Source organism: Schistocerca gregaria, chromosome 5 (assembly GCF_023897955.1).
Source record: "Schistocerca gregaria isolate iqSchGreg1 chromosome 5, iqSchGreg1.2, whole genome shotgun sequence".
Lineage (NCBI taxonomy): Eukaryota > Metazoa > Arthropoda > Insecta > Orthoptera > Acrididae > Schistocerca > Schistocerca gregaria.
The window spans coordinates 472,763,100-472,789,748 of NC_064924.1; positions in this window are offsets into that span (position 1 = coordinate 472,763,100).

A 26,649-nucleotide genomic window follows, 5' to 3' on the forward strand; every position below is an offset into this window, starting at 1 on the left:
TTTATTTTTGAATCTCACTGCGCTAGTTGTAACGTTGGGTCATGAATTATTCAAGACACGACGCATTGTAACTTTAGGACAGGATTTTTTCTCTTATTCACTCCATTTTAGTGCATGTTTCTATCAGGTAAGTTATTCTGTTTGGTTTTCGTTTTTTTCTCTTTTATTGGATCGATGGTTAGCTGTCGGGATGTTTCTAAGCTGCAAAAGTACAACAATTATAACCTGAATATCTAGCACGCAATGTCAAAATGCCAGTAGGTGTAATAAAAGTAATTTCATTTTATAGTATCAGGTCACTGAGTAACATACCCAGAAAAACGATCATATATCTGATAAAATGCAAAATTGTAAGCATAATATTTCATCTTCTAAATACCATGACCCTAATTTCATTTCCGTATTATAAGAAAACTATTTAAGATCAGGGGCACAATGAAACTCTGCCTGTACATAACTGAAGATAATTACAAATAATTTAGTAAGAGACAGCACTGCCATACAGACTAGTGCAGCTTACCACCAAAAGTTATAGGACCATCATGTGATGTCATCTGACGCCCAAAACATATGAAAACGTACAGTGCAGTAGCACTCACCTTAGACGCACTGGATGCTAGGTGCAGTGGCACGGTTAATCCATAATCCATGGACGCCTTCTGTCTCCAGTGGATTATGCCGATAGTGACGTATCCTTATACAAATAAGCACTATGGAAAGGTAAGCAATCGCGGTCACCAACTGAACCGCTGCCTTGTCGGTGATCGCCGAGAATGTCACCGCCGAGGCAGCTGTAGTCGCGTTGTGTGAGACAAGTTTTCAAGCATAAATTCGGTATTCAACAGCACTACAGTGACGTCTCTTCACTGGCTGTCGTGGACGTTTGTGCAGCCACCAAATGTTGCTGTGACAAACACTAGATGTGAAATACAAGAACGGTTATTTTAAGGTAGAGCACTAGCGTAGAATACAGCAGAGTTGCCAAACTAAGCTTAGTAAGAAATGCGTGTCCCTGAAAAATTCAGATAGTGTGAACATTCACATATGCAAACTCAGTTAATGCTCTGAATGTGTGTACTAACCAGGCTATCCCTAGAGCATCTTCACATTTGAAACAATTATGTAATACTGATGCTGCCTCTTCAAATGTTTTACGTACTCCCGAAATGGGCGGTAAGAAGAACGTGAGTCAGTCAAATCTGCCACCTTGTCGTCAATTGTACAGCGTGATCACAGAAGCAGTCTAGCGGCAGGACACCACAGCAACAAGATTCGTCGACAGCGCCAGAATTTCGTTTCGAGTCCACATCACAACATTCCATGCCTACTATTGCTGACTGAAGCTCAACGATGCGATTCCCCGTTATTTTACGAGCACTCAACAACCAAATGTTTTCAAGAAACTTTGTATATCACTCACACATGAATACAGACAAATTTCAACGCATCATGTATAATGTGAGTGCAATCTAATGAATACACTTGAACCTGAAAGCAAACTTCCCCGGAAAAGTCTGCTGGCAGCGGTAGCCTAGCGGTTCTAGGCGCTTCAGGCCAGAAGCGCGCGACGGCTGCAGCCGCAGGTTCGAATCCTGCCTAGAGCATGGATGTGATGTCCGTAGGTTAGTTTAAGTAGTTCTAAGTTCTAGCCAGTGATGACCTAAGATGTTAAGTCCCATAGTGCTCGGAGCCATTTGAACCATTTTTTGAAAAGTCTACTATCGAAGTTTCAAGAACCGGCATTAAATGGTAACTCTAGGAATATAGTACAACTCCCTATGTATTCCTCACATAGGGATCGTGAGGATAAGATTAGAATAATTACAGTATCCACAGAGGCATTCAAATTCTTCCATTCTCCATACGTGAAAGGAATGGGAAGAAACCGTTGGATCTGTCCTTCACGGTGGTTTCCAGAGTGTATATGTTGCTGCAGAGCGTTTGGATCGAAAGGTAGGATGATCATCCTTTGCAAATCCTTTTGGTCATTGTTAAAGACACAACATATGTCTTTGATACGACTCTTCGTCGTACCGGCATATTTCGAATAGCAAGAAGATACTTGATGAACATCTCCCCCCCCCCCCCCTCCACCACCGCCAGCACTGTGATATACATGTGGTTGAAGTTTGAGTTAGGAAGATACTGCTCAGCGGTATTTAGGCCTTTTTATTAAGGTATCCGTCAAATTTAGATATTACAAATCAGTGCTTTCCGTTTTTTATTTACGTTTTCTAAAGGTGCAAAGAGAAGAATAGCCTAGGCAAAGCAAGCTTTCCAAAATAAAAGGAATTTACTAACAGACGATCATTATATGCCTACAAAGTAGGAAAAAGTTTGCCAAAACTTTTGTCTTGATTGTCTTAACATACGGATGTGAAGCGTGAAGCTTGGACTCTGGGAAAGGCAGAGAAAAAGAGACTGGAACCAATGGAAATGTGGATATGGACAAGAATGACGAAAAGAAGCTGGGGAGATAGAAAAAGTAATGAACACGTCTTAAAAAAGTGAATGACAACAGAACGCTGCTAAATTATATAGGAAGAAGAAAATCAAAAATGATAGGGCACATAATGAGATACAACCAGCAACTAAAGAATGTATCTGAAGTAAAAGGTTTAGGGAAAAAACCAAGAGGCAGGCCAAGAGAAACGTATTTCAATAACAAGAAAGAATATATGGAGATAAAATCGTATGAAGAATTGAATAGGATGACAATGGAGAGAGGGACGTGGCTAAATTGACAAGGCATAGCCTTTAGATTATGATGATAATGATTTTCTAAATGAAGAAATAACTTGTTTCATTTAATTTCTGTGATTACTGCATCATTAGTTGTGCTTTGTATTCATAGTTATATGACGAAATTTGTAATGGCTCCAGAAGTGTACTTTAAAAGTTTAATGTGCTCTACAGAGACCCAGAACAGTTACAAACATAGCTGTCGTTAGTTTAAAGGTCGTTCGTCGTGCAAATACGTCAAATGATATATAAAGATACATCATGATTTTATAAAGTCACGTTAGCATTTAATGATGAGAAGCTTCTAAAGAAATATGTTGTGATATCGCGGAGACAAAGAAGAAGAATCGCTCTTCTGCTGGCTGGAGGTTCCTAACACACTCTCTTTTGTGTTGTTGTTTACGCAACGTGTTAAGTTTCGATCTGTATACTAAATTAGTCTGGTAATTACTGGTATAGTGTCTGATATATTGGCGTGTCAATTATTTCATTTCAGTCAACAGTTTGAACCATTTTACTACAAATAATATTCATTGCGTTCTTAGATTTTTATTTCGGGTTTCAAATAATGGAGGTTAGTGACGAAATGATGGACAACGAACGACCAAACTCCAACCGTGTTCTGTATTTGCTTATTTTTTGAACTGAATCCAAAGCGTCCCTGAAATACTTTTCGACAAGAAATCTTTAGGTGCTTTCACCATACTTTTCATGGTCATTGTAGTAAGTAGATCGGTCACCCGCCGTCTAACAAGTTCATCAATCAGTTTGCTAACTGATTTGATCTACAAGCACGTGAATAGAAAGACTTTGAGGTAAAAATTATTAAATGAATCTTCTTTTCCTCTTTCGAACTATATTACAAGGTGTACTAAATAATATTATTGCTCTCATTTTTGATGAAGCATGTCAATTAACAACAGTTACAAAATTTAAAAATCTTCTGGTGTTTGTGCAGCTGTGATATGCACGGGTTTGAAGTTTGAGTTAGGAAGTTAAAGCTCAGCGGTATTTATGCCTTTCTATTGACGTATCTGTGAAAATCAGACATCACAAATCTGTGCTTTTCGTTTTTTCTTTCCTTTATGTAACGAAGAAATTATTTGTGTAATTTAATTTTTGTGGGTACTGTATCATTAGTCTGCATAGCTACCAGAAGGAACTTGTACTGTCTCCAGAAATGTGCTTTAAAAGTTTAATGAGCTCTAACGAGACCAAGAACCATTCAAGACTTGGCTGTCGTTAGTTCAGGGGTGGCTCGTCGAGCAAATACGCCACATTGTCTAAAATTTATGGACACCGACAGTTTGGTCATTGCATTTTTCTGAAAATTTGATACTCCATTTTACTGAACATTTCACTGTTGGACTAAACATTTGATACTGTAAAAACCTTTCGCCACTTCAGAAAACCTTCCGTTAAACTCTAATGCGGAAATTGTATTGCTTACTACTTTTGTATTGTTTCTTAGTAGTTGTATCTATGCTTTATTTGGCCACCAACTAACATCTTCCTTCGTTTCAAAGAACTTCTAAGGGCATGCCGGCTATTTCAGTATGCACTTTCAGCAAATTCACTTGATTTTCTCTGAATTACTTTGTAATAGAAACCAAATAGGAGCATAAACGTGCTTATTTAGGAAAGATTCGATTACTAATTTTTGATGTAAAGAAGTGCCCTATTATTGAAAATATTTTGGCAAAAATCCGCACATCTCGCAGAGAGCCACCAAGCCAAGATACGCTCTCTCCCTGAAATACATTAAGCAATGACTCTGCTGCTGTACTGTACTGTACTGTAATGGTCCAGCAACTATTCCCTTTAGTGAGCAGTTCTTTCTGAAAAACAGATAAAATCGCGAAAACCAATACTATAGACCAGCGAGTACTCTTTTCCAGTTTCGTTCATTATATGTAAGTTATAGTGCTTCACTGCAATAATTGTCCGCCGCCAGTACCTGAGTGGTCAGCGCGACAGAATGTTAATCCTAAGGGCCCGGGTTTGATTTCCGGCTGGGTCTGAGAGTTTCTCCAGTCACTGACTGGGCGTTTTGTTTCCCTAATCATCATCATTTCATCCCCATCGAGTGTAAGTCACCGAAGTGGCATCAGATCGAAAGACTTGCAAACTTAGAAGCCGGCGAACTGGCGAAGACGTTTAATGATTTCCTCAAACACAATAACTAATGGCTGATTCTATTACTTCAGAAGTGTACTGTTACATTTTGTATACCAGAATTTGCATGTCTGAACTGTTCATAGAAGGCATCTTTGTACTTACACTGAATTTACTCACTTATTTCACTGTATCGCTCTATAAAATCTCACATCTACTAGATAAATATTTCTGCTGGAATAATTTTGCTTATCCACTATTTTTGTTCTTCTGATGTTTCGTATAACATTGTGAGAGTCGTCTTATGTGTTATCTTGGTAAAGACACCACATCCATTCTACTGCGAGCTTGTAAACATTCCTATTGTAAGGTGGCAGCTTGAATGAATGTTAATTTCGCACCTTACATGAGATTTCATAGATGGTAACAGTTAGATGGATATGTCACCTTACATTCTTCGGCGATAGTGAGCTGACTTGCCTATCAAAAAGTAAATTAGGTAATGCAAAGGGATGATACTCAATTCGATGGTTTTAACCATCCGAACCCAAATCGTGCATGTCAGTGAGCAAAAGGTAAAAAAAGCTGCTGGAAGAAACACGTTATTTTGGCGAGTTGCTCCATGATGGCCTGCATACAATGAAAGGCTTTTAACGGGGGTTGGTGACCCACAGTGAGAGAGACAAAGAATGTGGCGGGTGATACAGCGAGGGAAGCAGGTAGTGACCCAGCGCTGCCTGCTACGAAGAAATAGCTAAGAAAACTGCATTGGGGAATTTTCAGATGGATACAAACAAGCCAGGGATGCAGTTGATCACGTGAAAGGCCCGTGATACGCTTGTGATGTAAGCGAGTAACTTTTATGTGTCAGGACTGGCACAAAATGTCCTATTGGGTGAAATAAACTCAGAAGAAGTAAATCGGCGATATTTCGACTTAGTTCAAAGGTAGGGGTAGTTACCACAAGATGAAAGGAACGCTCCCATTGGTCTGAAAAAGCCATGACGTGAATCACGAAAGGACACAGGTAGAGGACAGTTTGTTACGAAAGACACAATACCGAAAACCTTGGGGGGAGGCTCTCCTCTGAACCAGCCTCAAGTGTAGAACAGGGCGCATCACGCTAGACATTAGCTGAATAGTCATTGAGCTCTGATAGCGGAGAAACGAAACAGCCTCGTAGTTAATTGTTATTGAGAGAACTGAGAGGGTGTTGAAGTATACACGTTGCTCTATTTATGCACATGTACATCGCCATATTTTCCGCACTACGAATGAGTGCATTTTTTCTTGCCCAAGGAGAAACATAGGACAGTTTCAGCTGAAAAAAGCAGCAAAGATTTTGATTAGGTTTTTATAGGATATTCAGAGGGTGAGAGCAGCCATGCAGCCGACAGCACGTCACAGATAAAGGTAAATGCCACTGGCAGAGGCGTGAAATTGTTGGATCACCAGGTTGCATCCACTGTGAACATGAGCAACATTGAATAAACTTTAGTTCATCTTGTCAGCAAAACTAACCATCCTGTGTAGACTTGATGGTCATCCTAAATAGTACCGAACGTAGAACCGGAATCGGATGAGCTGCCGTAATATTGATCACCTCAGACTGTCCGTCACCGCCTAGAAGTAGGAAAAATCTTGTAGAGAAACATCTATTTAAATTTGATATTGTTGTGTTCAGTGTTATTTCAGATAAACATGACGTAATACGTTATCTTGACAACTGTCCTGAAATTGTCATGCCACATCTATGTAACCCATGTGCTTCTTTGACAACAATAGAGAAATTAAACACATTTTACACGCAAACACCGATGTTCTGTGTCACAGAATAAGGTTCCACTCATAACCCCAGAAATTTATTCTATTGACGCTAACGCATCCACATGGTGTTTTTTTCTGATGTCTGATGAATGTGAAAAGGAGTGCAGTGTCAGACTATGAAAATCTTTTATAAATTTTATTAAAATACTACAATGTCAAAATTTTTCGGTCCGTTCAAGTATATGTTAAGCCTCTTCATTTCTCTGCGTTTTTTAACTCATGTGATGAGTCGACGGCATAATGTTAGCGGACGATAATGAGCGAATACTCATCATGTTCCATCACTGATTTTCATTGCCTATTGCGCAGTAAATTGCTGAGATACCTGTACCGGTGATGTATCTTGTGGAATTTTTCTTGTAAGCCATACATTTGATGATTCGGTATTCGTCATATCTCTTTTTATACGTATTGAGGACGACAACGCGTGACGTCTATCCAGATTACAATTTTCCCCAGTTTGTATCAAATCTCAGAAATTTTAGCTAGAAAATCTGTTTACCGGGTACCGCGTCATTCTGGCGCCCAACGTGGGAACAAGTCAAATAATCTTTACTGTACGAATCTGCACTTTATTTTATGTTTCGTGTACCACACTCTGACAACGGAAAGAGTAAAAAAAATATTATTGTAACTGTCAGTAACCAGACCACCGAAGCATAATTATTTCGCTGGCAGGAAAAGAAAAAGTTTATTAATTCTAGGCTCTCACAATTACAACGCTGTACAACATATCTTAACAAAAGGTAAGGGACATCAATGCTCTTTGTCTGCTTTACATGTTAGACGACTGTAAGTCGTTGCTTAATAACTCATGTTTTGGCATTTTTTAAGTAACTCTGTTAATTTTCACTATAAAGTTAATGATCATTGTTGTGGTGCGTCGTCAAACATGTCTGCCTTTGCGCTTTATCACGACAAGATGGCATATTACCTACTATAAAGTTCTGTTTTGATGTTCAGGCATCTATTTTGTCTTTTCTGCTTAAAAGTATTACAGTTACGGGTAATATTAAGTCATCGGCACTATGTCATTATGCAATTCAATTTCATTCACGTTTCTGATATCGTGATTAAAGTCATTTTTTTCTTAAATGCCTAAATGCGGTAAATTTTCAAACATGGATCCCCGTGAAGAAACAGAAATACAAGCACATGTCGAATGCTACAATCTTTTCGACCCAATAATGAAGAGCACTGATACAGAAACGAACGTTTGCGAAACTGGTGTAGGAAATGTTACCAACCCTTCTGGGCAAGAGGAGGTGAAACCGGAAAGAAGTTACGAAACAGCTTGAACTGAACAACCGATTGTCTCATTCGATTTTATTTTTTATTCTCGCGTCAGAAACTTACATAGGCGCACAGCTAACATGTCATATAGTTTTTAACCAATATTTGGCTATTTCCATGTAATTTTCTGTCTCTTGTTGGAGGTTTTCTGCAATACACGAGGCTGGACGTAATCAACACTGACCCATATGCTGGAGAGTCTGGACTTCTTCATGGTCACACAGAATACTGTTTCCTGTACTGTACCCCATCTAGCCAGATTTAACCTGATCTAACACTCTTGATCTCAGTCTATTCAAGTATTTTCCAGGTCATCCATTTCTCGTCACGTCCAGAAGGTAGAGTTTAAGGAACTCTTTTCCTACCGGAGGGAAGGGAAGTCTTATCCCTCCGAAGTTGTACCTTGGCATACTCAGCAGTGGTAGCAACTACCTTTGATGTTCTAAGGAAACTCTTACTTGACTCCAATCGCTGCGAATGTGGTTTAAGCCCATACAGGGGACGAGCTTGTTCTCGTTCCACTTTCTTTTGTTCCTTATTCGTCGCTATTTCTCTTCGAACGGGAAGTGATGCTATTCCTGCAAGTTGGTCAATCCATTCTACGGCAGTAAATTTCAAACAACCTGTTATAATTGTGCAGGTTTCATTGAGAGCTACGTCTGTCTGTTTGGCATGTGACGAATTATACCAAACAGAACTTACAGCAAAGACTAGCCTCTATGTTTATTGCTGTTGTTCTAATAGAAAGTGCGCATTCGACCACAAATATCTCAAGAAAAAAACTGATGAACAAACGACTGAATTAGGTACAAAATTTGAGAACTTATACAAAAAGAGAAAAGTTTCATTCTGAGGTGGCAAATCTCAACGATGAGCATCTCACCCAGATCCAAATCAAAATCACGAGTGTGGCTGAGGCTTACCGTGGGATTTCTGGTCGAGTTAAAAAGTTGCCTGAAGATTTGAAAGAACTGAAAGTTAGACAGCTGATCAAACACGAAACAAATTTGACGCAACAGTTTAACGATCTCTCCCCTGAGCAAGATCTTAAGGCACAGTAAAACCCTACTGTTCAAAGAAGAAATTTAACAGGGTGCTTGACGAGTGGACTGCAGAACGTAACACTGACACAGTTCCGAATGAGGAGAAGGAAATACACGCCGCTGTGCAAGTTGTCGGTGTGCAAGTATAGTGAGAACGGTGAACATTACGTGCACCACTTCGCAACGATCTTGGTCGGATACAAAACATATTAAAAATGAGTTGCTTGGCTGGCGAACACAAGTCGACAAGTTAAAGCGTGAACTCCGATTAATACAAAAACAGACTCCGATGGCAACATATCCACCGCCGTTTTTGTCCGCTAATTCGACGAGAGCGAGTCAAAATAACACAATACCGCAACAAACTGGACGTACGGAAATTCCCCACAGGAGCCCGTGGGTGCGGCAGCAACTTAAACCGCGGTGCTGTTATCGGAAGGACTAGTGAAACACCTCCAGTTTCGGAAAAGAAATTTCCGCAACCCGTCATGTTCATAAGAAGTTATGCCTAAGTCCTAGGGAGCTATGCCTACGTCCTAAAGAGTTATGCCTACATCCTATACAGATCGTCAAAACATACAATTAACAATTGCCTATATACAAGGCGAATCTGTGCTGTGGGCCACAGCAATAGCCGTACAGGTTCTGCTTAACGAACAGTTCGAGCACGGGTTGTTGGCCAAGTATTGGTCACTGCATATACAAGCCCGCCCGCAACGGACGTATTCAGTTCTGAGACGTACCACCCTAAACAACGGAGCCTCCTAAAATATTTCGAAATATTGTTAACAAGACGAGGTACTTGGACAATCCCACAGCACCATAGGATGTTACTGGGATACTTAAAGGATAATTATCCGTGAATATCAGTGAAAAGGGATTCACAAGCCAGAAGATAACTTTGAGGGTTTTTATGTATCGTTGATGCTTGGGATATTATCTACGATGATACGCGACGCACTAACGATAAAGGTGGCGAGCCAACAGTGGATATCACAACAATGGAAAGAACAACGGGTGGAATCGGTCTCTTTCTGATCCGAGACCACCGACAGGTTAGTCACAACCTCAGAGGAATGAGGCCCGTGGACGAGCGATCTCCGCAATCTAATAATACGTCAAACTACAAGCGGTCTCATCGCGCTCCTTGACTGAGACCGAGGGAAATAATGGAGGCACCAGTTCTAGTGAACCGATAAACATTTTTCTTTATAATGATATGCAAGACATTCCTGATACATTTCGCAGTGATCTAAGGACGTAGCCTTGATTGGTGGGGGAGGGGGGGAGGCGGAAATATCCGATTTATTAAAGAGGGCCTTAAAAACCCGATGTTTTTCATTTATTCCGGGAAAATATTTTTTTTTAGTTACTGTAGTGTTTGGCCTATAAACTAAGCAAGAAAGGTTTTTCTTAATAGCTGAATCTTCCACTACAGGGTGTTACAAAAACGTACGGCCAGTCTTTCAGGAAACATTTCTCACACACAAATAAAGAAAATATGTTATGTGGACATGTGTCCGGAAACGCTTAATTTCCATGTTAGAGCTCATTTTAGTTTCGTCAGTATGTACTGTACTTCCTCGATTCACTGCCATGATTTCATACGGGATACTCTACCTGTGCTGCTAGAACATGTGCCTTTGTAAGTACGACACAACATGTGGTTCATGCACGATGGAGCTCCTGCACGTTTCAGTCGAAATGTTCGGACGCTTCTCAACAACAGATTCGGTGACCGATGGATTGGTAGAGGCGGACCAATTCCATGGCCTCCACGCTCTCCTCACCTCAACCCTCTTGACTTTCATTTATGGGGGCATTTGAAAGCTCTTGTCTGCGCAACCCAGGTACCAAATATACTCTTCGTGCTCGTATTGTGGACGGCTGTGATACAATACGCCATTCTCCAGGGATGCATCAGCGCATCAGGGATTCCATGCGACGCAGGGTGGATGCATGTATCCTCGCTAACGGAGGACATGTGTTTAATGTCACGCTGGTACGTTCTGTTGCTGTGTGTTTCCATTCCATGATTAATGTGATTTGAAGAGAAGTAATAAAATGAGCTCTAACATGGAAAGTAAGCGTTTCCGGACACATGTCCATATAACATATTTTCTTTCTTTGCGAGTGAGGAATGTTTCCTGAAAGTTTGGCCGTACCTTTTTGTAACACCCTGTATAAGGTTCACTATCGCACAAAAAAGGAATCTTAACGTTGGGCTGAATACCTCATACGGTTATCCAGGTTCAAATCTCTTTTGACAATAGCTATCTGTCTCCTACAGCGATCTTGTATTTAATTTTATGACTTGAACGATAAATAGTTTAGACAAGAAGAGAATAGAAGCTTCAGAAATGTGGTGCTACAGAAGAATGCTGACGATTAGGTGGGTAGATCACACAACTAATGAGGTGTTGATTAGAATTGCAAAGGAGAGAAATTTGTGGTACAACTTGATTCGAGGAAGGGATCGGTTGGTATGGCATATTCTTAGGCATCAAGGGATCACCAATTTAGTATTGAAGGGCAGCGTGGAGGGCAAATATCATAGAGGCAGACCAAGAAATGAATACACTAAACAGCTTCAGAAGGATGTAGGTTGCAGTAGGTACTGGGAGATGAAGAAGCTTGCACAGGATAGAGTAGCATGAAGAGCTGCATCAAACCGGTCTCTGGACTGAAGACCACAACAACAACATCTGAAACGATGTCAGAATGCCTTCAGCATATCAAAGCATCCCAGGCTTCTCAGTTCAGTATCAAATTTTATTAAAATATCTTTTATTTTTTTAATATTTAAAATTCTTCTATTTCCTTAGTAACCAGAAACTTTTTTTAAAATTATTATCTCATCTGTCAACTTGAAACTATAGCAACTATATTTATATATTAAAAAACGATATACACAACTACTGTGACCTACAGTTTCGGGATCTTAACACTGATTCACGCATTGATTTCAACTAGACTTCTAACGTACGTGATATCATAAATCACTCTGTATTTATCCATGATAATATGGTTATACAGTCCTTACAATTTACAACATACATTGTCGTTTGCATAACTTCAATTTACAAATATGTTAGAGCTGTGATGGGTGGACTATCTGTCCAAAACGTTTTACAAGTAAGAACGTCGTTTTTGTAGTAAAACTTGAAGACATGATATGTCAGTAGGTCCTTGGGAGAGATATCTGGCTCGCCTTCGATGATGCTCTTTTCATTTAAGCATCTTTAAGGGAACAGGAATCTTCCAATAAGAAAATAAATCGGATGGAATTAGCAATGGCCTGTAGTATGGGACAAACCCCGGCATTTGGTTAACTAAATATTGGAAGGCACAGTAAACCATTTGCAAGGTTACCGGCGGCTGGATTGGAACCCCCTAGCCTCCAAACAGGGATTGCTAACTCAGTTCCTTAACGAGCAGAGCTACTCCGGACGGTGGAAAATTTGGAAAAAAACCTGTTTGTTGCCTACTGTTTCAAAAGACAGAATTCTGATAGTGCATGGTTTTCTTTTTAGTTGTTCATGTTTAATCATTTGATAGCCTACGAATGCATGCATATTTTAAGATTTGATTATGCGTGAAATTCTTGTCCTCAGTTATTATAGTATTATAAGAACATAAATAGATTTTGGTCGAATGGGGTAGGGGACTCACAGCGTAGTCGCTCGGACGAATTGAAGCAGTGTGCTGCAAAAATTTTTCATAAACGAAGTAACGAACGAACTATAGAATGCGCTGTTATGGAATACCCCTTCCGATCTCCACAAGTCCTTCCAAATCGTTCCGTATCCGAACTGGTTACATAACTGAGTACCATCCGGGTTACAACATTGGGCGATATTTTCCCATTTCCGCTGCTAATAATAGCAACTGTTTTAAAGAAACAAGAGCATTGTTTCAAAACTTATTAAATGCAACCGAGTTCAAAATACAGTTTAATGCGTTTGCACCCCAATTTTGGTGTGCTCTTCAATGCTACGGAGAGATATATGGTCAGTTAGTATTCTTTCCCATAATAATTTAGTGTTGAAAAACATGAATCGAATCAAATCGTATAATATACATCGCAGCAGACAGTACGGGGCAAGTTTCGAAGCCTGCGTTATTATGCCGCACTTTTGCTTGCTGTTTTTGCTATATTTATCTTGGAGCTCACAGTGTGATGTTGATTTCAGAGCAGCAGTCTTTCGATAACCATCAAGGGATATTTACTCGTGGGAGATTGATCGAAATGAAGTAGAATGAAAATTAAAGTTGCGAAAATTAAAAAAAGAGCGTGATAAGGACACTTAGTAAGTAATGTCACTTGGCGTATTTTACGAATAATCATTTTTAGTTAAATTTGTAATGAAAGTGTATTTACTTGTTATTCGTGTCGGAAAGATTGAATAAATGCATGATTTTATACTTTGACTGTTCATTACTATCTGTAGTTAGTACTAGACGAGACGTATTTCGTTTCAGGTGCGTATTAGGTACTTCAACCGAGATTCTTGTTTAAGTAATTTTGAGCTGCTTTGTAATCACAAAGAAGGCAGAATCAACTGTGTAAGAATTCGGATATTCTATCTGGCGAAAGCAAAAAGTAAGGCTTTCTTCGTATGTCATAAAGTGGAACAAGGTCGTAGACTCTGTTCTACGATGAAGAACTAGGAAACATTAAGTGTGGAAGCTCAATTGATATTCCATTGATAAACCCCGAATTACCTGACACTAAGACACGGGATGCAGATAACCTGCTGAAAACAAGATTTGGAGACACCTGGAAAGAGGCTGATAATTTGCACTTTAAAGTTTCGTCACTAAATTGGTAGTCCATGAGGACTGTAACGTACCGATCTACCGTCAACAACATGTGAATGATGGGTTAATGATAGGTCGTGTATATAGTTGCCATCCATCCCGATATATCCGGACTCTCCCCGTTAGGGACCTTCTTGTCCCGACGTTCCGATAACACCCACTTTTGTCCCAAGTTTGCAAAATACACTGAGCTTGCCCCAAGTACTAAAGTAACGCAATCTGTTAGCGCAAAATGTAAATGCATCCTCAATTCGTTTTATTTATATCAACAAGTTTATGCCGACAATGTCGTCTTACATATAGCGTTGCCTGTTAAGCATCTTCTATCGGCGACGCAGGCACCTTCTAGATCCAGCGCCATCATTCGAGAAATTACCAGACTTTTCCAGTGGCACAGGGCTGCAGCTATGTAAACAGCTCCACGCAGAAGAACAGGGCAGTTGCCATTTGAATATCGATCTGATAAAACAATTCTTTCTACACGTAATACGAACAACGAGAACAAGTCAGTAATGTTTGAAGTGTTTAGTGCTCGTATATAGTGCGTGAAGTGTTTAGTGACGTCTACTTCGACGTCTAAAGTGTCACTGTCAACCGTTTACCGTCTGACAAACGTATCCTAGCTTAAGTTAAAATGCCTAAGAATTGAAAGAGAAAGTGTAACTTTCTGGATGATTACACAAAAGAACGGTGTTTTGTCAAGAAATAACGTATGGATGGTGAAGCGTTATGCGAGATTTGCAGCTGTTTCATCTCAGTAGCTCACGGAGGCAAGGCAGATATGAGGCATCACATTTCTACGGAGAATCATACATACAGATTCGCGGTAGCATCGACATCAAAGCCTGTTTCTACATTCATGATTAAAGAAGATACCCAGGAAGAATTGCTCGATGCTGCTGCAGCCTATAAAGTTCTCACAAAGTCGCCGCAAAGCAGTCTCTAACCAGCACCAAAGCTGCGGCGAGTGTTAATAATATTCTCACAGCACACTCCGTGTTAGAATGCATAAAACAATTGCGAGAAGTTTCATTTTATGGCACACGCTCCAGAGCATTTAATCACAGGGCGAAAAGCTGTTTCCGTTAGTTGTCCAATACGTAACTGGGAGTGATGGAATCCTACAGAAGCTGTTGAAGTCTGAGTAGCTGAATGACGAAACATGGCAATGTTTTGTCTAGGCACTTAAAGATAATACCAAATTTCATTAGATAATTTAATTATTATTTGTGGGCGCAGTACCAATACCAATTTCGGAGGGCTTCATCGACGATACTAGTGGAATGTGTTTTTATGATGAGTGAATGTTACTTCATGTTTCTGCAGCTAAACTTGGTTCTGTTCGAAAAAATATAAGAAACGTGGAGAAAAATAAAGAATACGGTTTGCAAAGATGGTCCTTAAATGTCGTTTTGGGTGACACATGAAAATCAGAATGTCAGCTGCCTCGTGCAATAGTGAAATATTCCTACCCCAAATTTCTACCGACTACCATCGTAATAGTGCATTCGTTTTTTAATGTATCATTATGCTAGCGGAGGAATCAAAATAGGTTTTCCCCTTATTTCTCGTTACAAAGTTACCTATAATTAGAAACTATCACAACGGCACAAAGCAAAACAAAAAATAAGATTAAAGTGAATGTTGGAGCTCATATTAAACTCAACTCAAGTTAGAACTGGACTGATTACAAAAATATCAAATGAGCTTAACGAAGGCCAACATTGTACAGTAGCAAATAATGTTATCGATACATCTATAGCTTTCATTTATCGATGGCAGTTTTTACCGTCGGTAGTGTGTACCCCTTTTTTGCGTATGATTAAAAATCAAAATAACTTTTATTTCACTATAGGGATACTGGATCGTTTGTAATTTCATTTAGGTGATAGAGGGGGCCCACGAAGCCCCTGCACCTCCCTCCCCCTATCCCCCTTAGTTATGTCCTTGAGTAATCCGATGCCACGCAATGAAATTTTGGTAGATAAGGCGCAAACGGAAATACATGGTGTAATCGGAAGTATTCCGATTACCGTAGTGACAGACACTGGTGCTAGTATGAGTGTGATGTACACGCATTTCCTGAAAAGAATTTCAGAGAAAACAAGGTTTCGGACATTACCAGTACATAACTATGGTTTATCTGGAGCTGCAGGCGCCCACGCACATAGAGAAGAGAAACAGTTACAGGTTTACATTGAATTTGAGAAAGGAGCCGATGGGCGAAGGTTTTTAATATTTAAGGGTCTACTGGTGTGGTTATTATAACACTTGATACTGTTATCTTGCCGGATTTGTTCCATAAAGTTACAGTCTACACTCCTGGAAATGGAAAAAAGAACACATTGACACCGGTGTGTCAGACCCACCATACTTGCTGCGGACACTGCGAGAGGGCTGTACAAGCAATGATCACACGCACGGCACAGCGGACACAACAGGAACCGCGGTGTTGGCCGTCGAATGGCGCTAGCTGCGCAGCATTTGTGCACCGCCGCCGTCAGTGTCAGCCAGTTTGCCGTGGCATACGGAGCTCCATCGCAGTCATTAACACTGGTAGCATGCCGCGACAGCGTGGACGTGAACGGTGTGTGCAGTTGACGGACTTTGTGCGAGGGCGTATAGTGGGCATGCGGGAGGCCGGGTGGACGTACCGCCGAATTGCTCAACACGTGGGGCGTGAGGTCTCCACAGTCCATCGATGTTGTCGCCAGTGGTCGGCGGAAGGTGCACGTGCCCGTCGACCTGGGACCGGACCACAGCGACGCACGGATGCACGCCAAGACCGTAGGATCCTACGCAGTGCCGTAGGGGACCGCACCGCCACTTCCCAACAAATTAGGGAAACTGTTGCTCCTGGGGTATCGGCGAGGACCAATCGCAACCGTCTCCATGAAGCTGGGCTACGGTCCCGCACACCGTTAGGCCGTCTTCCGCCCACGCCCCAACATCGTGCAGCCCGCCTCCAGTGGTGACGTGACAGGTATGAATGGAGGGACGAATGGAGACGTGTCGTCTTCACCGATGAGAGTCGCTTCTGCCTTGGTGCCAATGATGGTCGTATGCGTGTTTGGCGCCGTGCAGGTGAGCGCCACAATCAGGACTGCATACGACCGAGGCACACAGGGCCAACACCCGGCATCATGGTGTGGGGAGCGATCTCCTACACTGGCCGTACACCTCTGGTGATCATCGAGGTGACACTGAATAGTGCACGGTACATCCAAACCGTCATCGAACCCATCGTTCTAACATTCCTAGACCGGCAAGGGAAATTACTGTTCCAACAGGACAATGCACGTCCGCATGTATCCCGTGTCACCCAGCGTGCTCTAGAAGGTATAAGTCAACTACCCTGGCCAGCAAGATCTCCGGATCTGTCCCCCATTGAGCATGTTTGGGACTGGATGAAGCGTCGTCTCACGCGGTCTGCACGTCCAGCACGAACGCTGGTCCAACTGAGGCGCCAGGTGGAAATGGCATGGCAAGCCGTTCCACAGGACTACATCCAGCATCTCTACGATCGTCTCCATGGGAGAATAGCAGCCTGCATTGCTGCGAAAGGTGGATATACACTGTACTAGTGCCGACATTGTGCGTGCTCTGTTGTCTGTGTCTATGTGCCTGTGGTTCTGTCAGTGTGATCATGTGATGTATCTGACCCCAGGAATGTGTCAATAAAGTTTCCCCTTCCTGGGACAATGAATTCACGGTGTTCTTATTTCAATTTCCAGGAGTGTATGTTGACAATCTGTTAATAGTCTCACCTTCCTTGGAGAGCTCATACAACTACTGGATCGACTTCTAGAACGATTTTCGGACTCAAGACAAACCGGTACCTTGAAGAAGTCGACATTTGATAATCGGCCGTTGTGGCCGAGAGGTTCTAGGCGCTTCGGTCTGGAACCATGTGACCGCTCGGGTCGCAGGTTCGAATCCTGCCTCGGGCATTGATGTGTGTGATGTCCTTAGGCTAGTTAGGTTTAAGTAGTTCTAAGTTCTAGGGGACTGATGACCTCAGATTTTAAGTCCCATAGTGCTCAAGCCATTTTGACATTTGATAAACAACACATCATATTACCGGCAGATACTGAGCCCGATTTGGATAAGATACAATGAGTAGCCAAATGTTCCCCACCAACATCCAGAAACAGTTGAAAGCGTTTCTGGGCATGACGTCATTTGTTAGAAGGTTTATTCCAAATCAAATTTTTAACAACCCAGATCGACTGACTTTGGTAAATAAAAAAGCTCACTGTTCCCAGTCTCCGCAGTGTCAGAAAGCTTTTGACAGAATTAAACATGCGCTGGTCCAGGCTGAGATCTTGCACCATCCAGGTATGGAGAATTTTTGTATCGCCTTAGATGCGCCATGCACAGGACATGGATTCTATTTGTTTCAGAAAGTAGAGATTGATAGCAGAAGGGCAGTGCCTGACATCAATTTCGGTAGCAGGGTGTGAAAGGCCAAACACGGTGACGAAGTTAGAGGCCCTCGCTGTAGTGTGGTCATTTACGAAGTGATTTTATCTGCGGCCGGCATAGCAAACTTCTCCGTGACGACGAAGCTTTAAGTTTTCATTTAACTTTCCAGCTACTCCACCAGAAATTAATGCAAGGATATGATTTTGAAATTGTCTACATGAAAGGGAGTGAAACCATTGTCGTAGATGCGCTTTCCAGGTGACCCAGTGGTCTGCCTTGGTGTAGAGAACTTCAGGAGCAGGTAACTGATTACGAAGTGTTGTTCATGAGGTATCGTGTTCACCGAAGTTATTACTTGGTAAAGTCTAAGAATATGCAAGCGTTACGAGATTCAGAGCCTACGTCGTCTAAGGCGAAGCGTATTTTGGTGCTACAACCAAATCACGAGCTGGGCCAGTATTACAATTTGCACAATGATGAATTGCTCCATCGGAGCACGACTCACAATGAGTTCCGGTGAGCGTGCTTATCAGGGTTACCTGATCTGGTTTACACACACGGTCTGTGGACTTCGTGGAATGGCAAAGTGTTAACAGGAAACTGCCACATACTACTACTTGCCGAATCTGCACAGGCGCGTGCATCCTTTGTTGCAAGCATCCGTTGTCTGTCAGAACACTAAACCCAAGAACTCGCTAGTGGAAATCCTTGGCATCCTATTCCGGTGACTAAAGCTGAAGAAATCGCCTCCATTGACATAGCTGGTCGACACCCGAAGGAAGGGGAGTTGTTAAATGTCAGGTTGTGATACTTGATTTATTCTCAAAACATGTCAGTCAAGAGGTTGAAGAATGATTACTTTCCTCGCTTAGGAAAGACGGATGTAATATTGTCCGATAAAGTTTCGAATTTTACTGGACGAGTTCGTCGTTCATTTCTTCGTGACCACAACATAAAGCCGTTTTTTAATTTCACGTTTCCCTCCGGAAAGTAATTGCACAAAAGGAATTTATAAGAAATTCAACCCTTTTAGTAGAAATCATACTCCGCAAACAAACAAAGTGGACTAACTTTGCACTCTCTTCGGGAAAATGGTGAATGATCTTCCACATTTCTCCGCAGAGCACAAACCAAACAAGATTATGTTAAACAAAGTAGGAAGAAATGAGTGGGTGGCTCCATTTCCACTTGGCTGTAGACGTGACATCTCGTGGGAAGAATGAACACGCCAAGTGTTTGTGTCTTTGAATTCCAGCGCTATGACAAAAAAGGGAGCATATGATAACAAGCTAGGCCGAATGCAGTCGTTTGACCTAGACGAGATGGTGCTGATCCTAAGCCATCACTTCTCAAGAAACGGAACAAATACTGGCCCGTGCCATATTGTGATAATTCCCCACGATGAATAATTTCTCTTAGCGTACCCGAATACGTGTGAAGTTAAAGGCCTTTATCACTACAGATATCAAAGGATATTTGTAAAGTACAAACTTGTTTTATAATTTTATGTTGTTATGTCTGTAATTCTCTTACTTGCTTTGTATTTTATATTGTCTTTGTATATGTGTATGTTATATGTAAGATCGCTTGACATCTAATCAAACAATCATTGACTGAGAGAGCGTTTTCCTCAAATGTGTCCACTGTAAAGTAAGCCTGTGCCAAGCTGCGAATATTTCGCCTAAACGATGTAAGACTTTACGACAATGTATGGAGTACTAGAATTGTCATTCATGTTTAAACGATTGTGTCCTCTAGGCACTGTTTAGTGCTTCCTGCTCTACGTATTTTGGTAATGTAAGTGATTGTGACGTGATAGTTAATATATTTATCTTGTCATTTGTCTAGTATGTTATTTTATCGTAATTGATATTTAGTACTGAGGATGTGAATTCCCTCTTTGTCACCAGTCAGTGAAATTTCAATGTAATTACCTATACGACGATGACTTTTCGAGCTTGAAGCACGTCCAGTAAGGGCATTCATGACCAGTCGAAACATGGACTGTTCACTGTAGCGCACATAGACAGCTTTGGTTGCAGTTCTAAAATTTTCTATTAAATACGGTTCTTTACAATCTAACTGTGTATTGTAATTTTTAGATTGATGAACTGAACACTTCAGTGGAAGCATTCTGTAGTGTCTAATTAGTAAAATGGTTCAAATCGCTCTGAGCACTATGGGACTTAAGATCTGAGGTCATCAGTCCCCTAGAACTTAGAACTACTTAAGCTTAACTAACCTAAGGACACCACACACATCCATGCCCGAGGCAGGATTCGAACATGCGACCGTAGCGGTTGCGCGGTTCCAGACTGAAGCGCCTAGAACCGCTCGGCCACTCCGGCCGGCTGTCTAATTAGTAAACCAAATTTAAGTTCTATGGTTTTGTGTGGTCTTAAATGTATTGTATGATATGATTTTCAACTGTATTTGTATTGATACTTTGCATCTATGTACAAAGGGCATTCGAAAAGTTTTCATACTCGTCTCTAATATTTTAATTTTTTGCAGGAGGAGAATGAAATTTTTTGTGAACATACTTGGAATAGTTACCTATAAGTTCGGGTGTAAAAGTATTTCCTTTTATTTACAGGTGAGCTATAACGGACCGTGAAGTAAATTTCAGGTTACGACAACGGTCGGTGATGGAGTTCCTCTTCAAGACCAGCGATGACTTTGCCACATCTATTCACAGGAAGCTGCTCCCTGTTTATGGGGAGGACACAGTGGATCGCAGCAGTATCCAGCGGTGGTTGCAGAGGCTTAAAGAAGGTGATTTCTCTCTACTGGACAATCCACGAGGCGATAGACCATCGACGGCAGTGCGTGATGTGACTAAAGAGACCTTTGATCAAATCATCGAAAATGACACATGTGTGACTACACGACAGCTTGCTGAAATGACTCGTTTGTAATTGAATAGTGTACTATCACTGGTGCAGTCATTAGGGTACAGAAAAATCTGTGCGCGATGGGTGCCTAGATTATTAACAAGAGAAATGAAACTGATGGGGAAGAATGTGTGCGAGGGTCTCATGAAGACCTTTACTGAAGAGTGGAAACAGTGTTAGGACGGTGCCATTACCCAGGATGAAACATGGGTTGTTTTTGTCCGAACCTGGTAGCAAAATCCCGTCCATAGGGTGGCGCCATAGAGGCTCCCCTCGGAAGAAGAAACCAAGACTTTCACGAACAGCAGGCCGAAAGGGGATGGCTTCCTTCTTCAGATATCAGTGTGGTGTCATTTGCAGTGACTTTTTGGAACCTGGCTCCACAATTAACCAGGAACGTTACTGTTTGTCATTGGACATGCTGCGACGTGTTATCAACACCCACAGACCACAGTTTCAGGGTCAGCTCATCAGACTACACCATGAAAATGCCAAACCACGTACAGCCTTTTGACCCAGGAGAAAATCAGGAAAATGGGTTAGGAAATTGTTCCTTATCCTCCTTACAGTCCGGACTTGGCTTCGTCTGATTTTTAGCTCTTTGGTCGTCTGAAGGTCCACCTGCGCGGTAAAACAATTCATAGTGAGAAAAGACCTTATTGCCTGTGTCAAGCGATGGTGTAAAAGTCAGTCCCCGGAATTTTACCAAAACGCATTGACATCATGGAAAGAACGTTGGGCCAGATGCGTCAAAGCTGATGGAGGCTACATTGAGTAGGCTCAATGTATAGTTAAATGTTCCAAGTATCTTCACAAAAAATTTCATTCTCCCACTAAAAAAAAATTAAAAAAAATTAGAGACGACTGTGCAAAACTTTTTGAATTCCGTTTGTATATTTTGTCTCTGCTCAAACATGATGCGGAACATGAGTTATTGGGTAGATGGTTGAAGGGTGTCATGTAACTTTAGATTCTGTCGTACTGCTGTGTTGGCATTCGAGTCCGCGACCTTGTTGTTTAACTGGCTATGGTCGATCTGCTTTGTTCCTGAAATGTAAGGATTTAGGAGATGTGGTCCTTTCCTTTTATTCACGTTTTCTTATTTGTTAGACCACGCTCCACTTGCATGTGTCTGTTATATTTCAAACACGAAAAATATAAAACATCCTGGCAGATTAAAAGTGTGTGGTGGAGCGAGACTCGAATACGGGACCGCTGCGTTTTGCGGGCAAGTGCTCTACCAAACGAGCTACCCAAGCACTGCTCAGGATCTCCCCCGCGGCTTCAGTTATTCCAGAAGTGCTAATCTTGCTATGTTCGCAGAAGAGCTTCCATGAAGTTTGGAAGGTAGGAGACGAGATACTGACGGATATGAAGCTGTAAGCGGTTCCTGGGTGGCTCACTTGGTAGAACACTTGCCCGCCAAAGTCAAGGGCCACCAGTTCGAGTCTCGGTGCGGTACACTGTTTCAACCTGCCCGAAAGTTTCATATTAGCGCACACTCCGCTGCAGAGCGAACTTTTCACTATGGAAAATATAGCCCATTTTTCCTACCCTTTTAATTGAGGATCATTAGTTACATGTCAAATGAATAACTGTAATTGACTAGAGTATGATCTTATGTATGAGAATCTTGTCACGATCCTGGGACTAGAATGCAAACATTACGCGCAGTTATAGTGCACTTGTTATTTATAAACAGTATTGTGACTAGCAACGATTCATAGACATTTTATGAAGTAACGTTTCGACGAGCAAAATTGTCCCGCCTTTGAGTGAGGTCAATAAACATGAAACAGAAGTATTTGTACAGTCGTGATGTTTACTCGGCCCTGCTGGGTCTCGAACGTGTAGTAATGTATTCTGAATCCTCGGGCACTGTGATTCTGTGTTCCTACAGGCAGCACACTTTTCACAAACACTGTCACATATGAAAAACGCGTGTGATGTGGTTACAGCTTTGAGGACTTCCGAGTCGCCAGCCCGTGCTTGATATCCGACGGTCTCAAGACTCAGCTACGAACCTGATCGTTGACACAGCATGTGCATTCTTAAACTCTAAACCTTTCTGCAAGAGCAGTGTACTTGTATGCCATATACGGGCACCCCAGGAGAACATGTGGCGTTACTTTAATATGAATGTGAGTTTGATACCTTTCTGCTCTGTCAAGTAGCGATGTTTATTTAGGTTAAATGTTTTGAACGCTAACAACTGCTGAGCCATCAGACAGGCTGTATAGTGCAAACGTAAAGACAATGTGTATGAGAAACAAGCCTTAATTCAAAGGATCGTCACTGAATACATTTACTGTTAGATCCATTACTTCACAATATAGCGCCGGCAGCATTGTGTGAACGAGTCTTTATTGAGCACTGATGCTGCGATTTGACTTCGTTTCATGAATCCTGTGGAATACTGAGTGAACAACTGGAAACACTTCAGAGTTTGCCGATGTACGCCTGTACACTCGACGCACGTTGCCTCAGAATACCACCGCTACGATAACGGTGTGGGTGGAGGAACTGTCTGCGGTTATCCACCACCGGAATAGGAGAGGGGGGGAAGAGGAAGGAAGGGGAGGAGCAGACCCCCCCTCTCTCTCTCTCCCCCTCTCTCTCCCTCTCCCTCTCTCTTTCTCTCTCCCCCTCTCTCCCTCTATTTTCTCTCTCTCTCTCTCTCACTCTCCATGCGTTTTTTAGCAAATGTGAAGATCATCTACATCTACGTCTACATGGTTACTCTGCAATTCACACTTAATGGCCTGTCACAGGGTTCATCGAACCATTTTCATACTACTTCTCCACCATTCCACTCTCGAATGGCTCGTGGGGAAAAGGAAAACCTAAATCTCTCCGTTCGAGCTCTGATTTCTCTTATTTTATTATGATGATCATTTATCCCTATGTAGGTGGGTGTCAACAAAATATGTTCGCATCCGGAAGAGAAAGTTGGTGATTGAAATTACGTAAACAGATATCGCCGCAAAGAAAACCGCCTTTGTTTCAGTGACTGTCACCCCAACTCGCGTAACTTATCAGTGACACTCTCACCCCTATTGCGCGGTAACACGAAACGGGCTGCACGTCTTTGCACTCCGTCAATCCAATCTGCTAAGGATCCCACATCGCACATCAATATTCCAGCAGAGGACGGACAAGTGTAATGTAAGCTGTCTCTTTAGTGGGTTTGTCGCATCTTCTAAGTGTTCTGCCAACAAAGCGCAGTCTTTATTTCGCCTTCCCCACAATATTATCTACGTGGTCTTTCCAATTTGAGTTGCTCGTAATCGTAATTCCTAGGTATTTAGTCGAATTGACAGCCCTTAGATTTTTGCGATTTATCGTATACCCAAAATTTATCGGATTTCTTTTAGTACCCATATGGATGACATCGCACTTTTCTTTGTTTAGTGCCAATTGCCACTTTTCGCACCATAAAGAAATTCTCTCTAGATCATTTTGTAATTGGAATTGGATTTTACTAGACGGTAAATTACAGCGTCATCTGCAAACAGTCGAAGGGTGCTGCTTAGATGATCACCTAGATCATTTATGTAAATCAGGAACAGCAGAAGGCCTATGACGCTACCTTGCGGAACGACAGATATCACTTCTTTCCTACTCGATGATTTACCGTCTATCACTACGAACTGTGACCTAGGAAATCACGGATCCAGCCACACAACTGAGACGATAATTCAGTTGCACGCAATTTGAATAATAGTCGCTTGTGAGGAACGGTATCAGAAGCCTTCCGGAAAGCTACCAATATAGAATCTATATGAGATCCCTTGTCGACAACACTCATTACTTCATGGGAATAAAGAGCTAGCTGTGTTGCACAAAAACGGTACTTTGTGAATTCGTATTGGTTATGTATTAATAAATCATTTTCTTCAAGGTGATTCATAATGTTCGAGCACATTATATGCTCCAAAATCCTACTGCAAATTGAGATCAGTGATATGGGTCTGTAATTCAATGGGTTACTCCTATTTCCTTTCTTGAATATTGGTGTGACCTGTGCTATTTTCCACTCTTTAGGAACAGACCTTTCGTCAAGCGAACGGTTGTATATGAGTGCTAAGAAAGGCGCTATTGTGTCTGCATACTCTGAAAAGAACCTGATTGATATACCATTGGGACCGGAAGACTTACCTTTCTTAAGTGATTTGAGTTGTTTCGCAAGACCTAAGACATCTACTTTTATGTTACTTATGCTAACAGCTGTTCTGATTTCAAATTCTGGAATATTTACTTCGTTATCTTTAGTGAAGGAATTACGGAGAACAAATATAATGTCAGCGGTAGCAGATGGAGCATCTACCATGCTAGACACTGTTGTGTACTCATAAACCATATGAAACAAAATGGCAAGGGGTGTCTGCAGTTCACTGTGTCATCCATCGACAATATTTAATTGCGAAAAATCTGAGTCGTAGATTGCATCAATTTTTACAGCTTCTCATTAACGCAGCAAACAAAATACGAAGAAACACGTTGAATTATAGGCTCTTTGAACAATCATGTTAAAGTAATAAATGTAAAAAGCTTTGCATTTTTAAGTTTTCCACTTACATGTGTTCAGCTAAACATGTCAAAATGAGCAGCAGTGTATAGCTGTCAAAAACACGTAAGAAGTCATTGGATTAGTAAAAACTCAATATGTGATAGGCAAGGGTCTAGTCAAAAGAGAAATACTGACACTTGGTCCGTGAGACAAAAAAGTCTGGGGACCTTTATGATAGACCAATGAGGAGAGCTTGCATCAAACTAGTCTTCGGACTGAAGATCAAAACACGTGAAACGTCCCCTTAGAGAAATTATTGAATTGCTGTGCTGGTAAACCCCTTACGTTATTTGATTTTCAAACAGCTGAGCAGAACTGAACATACTCAGACATTTCGCTCTTTACTTATACTGATCAACACTAAACTGACACACAATATTTTTAGCCCAACGCAATCTGACTTTCAAAAATCCCTACAAAAGAATGGCCCTGACTAACAATAACCTATACCTTTAATGAATCACTTACCTCACCAAAACCTTCGTTACTCAACTACTGCAACACAGCGAGCGCCACTACTGCCAGCTAAATAAAAGATACTAATTACTGAGAGGACTAACTACTGATAGGCTTAGTTAGCAAATGAAAGATTTTGAAAGAGAACAAACAGTGTATTTATCTTAATAGTGTTCAAAAGTTATATATATCAGTTCACGACATCCAGTCTTACAAATTTACTGCCTCTGATGGACACACGTCTTGATCATCCGCTCTCAAAACTCAGCCATCTCTCTCCCTACATCCACCACTGCTGGCGGCTCACCTCCAACTGCGCAACGCTACTCGCTGCTAACAGCCAACTGCCCAACACTACAATAGCAAATTCCAACAATGCCACCCAACCACAGACTGCACACAGCACAGTCAGTGATTTTCATATAGAGTGCTACATGGCGTTACCAACATAAAAACCTAAACA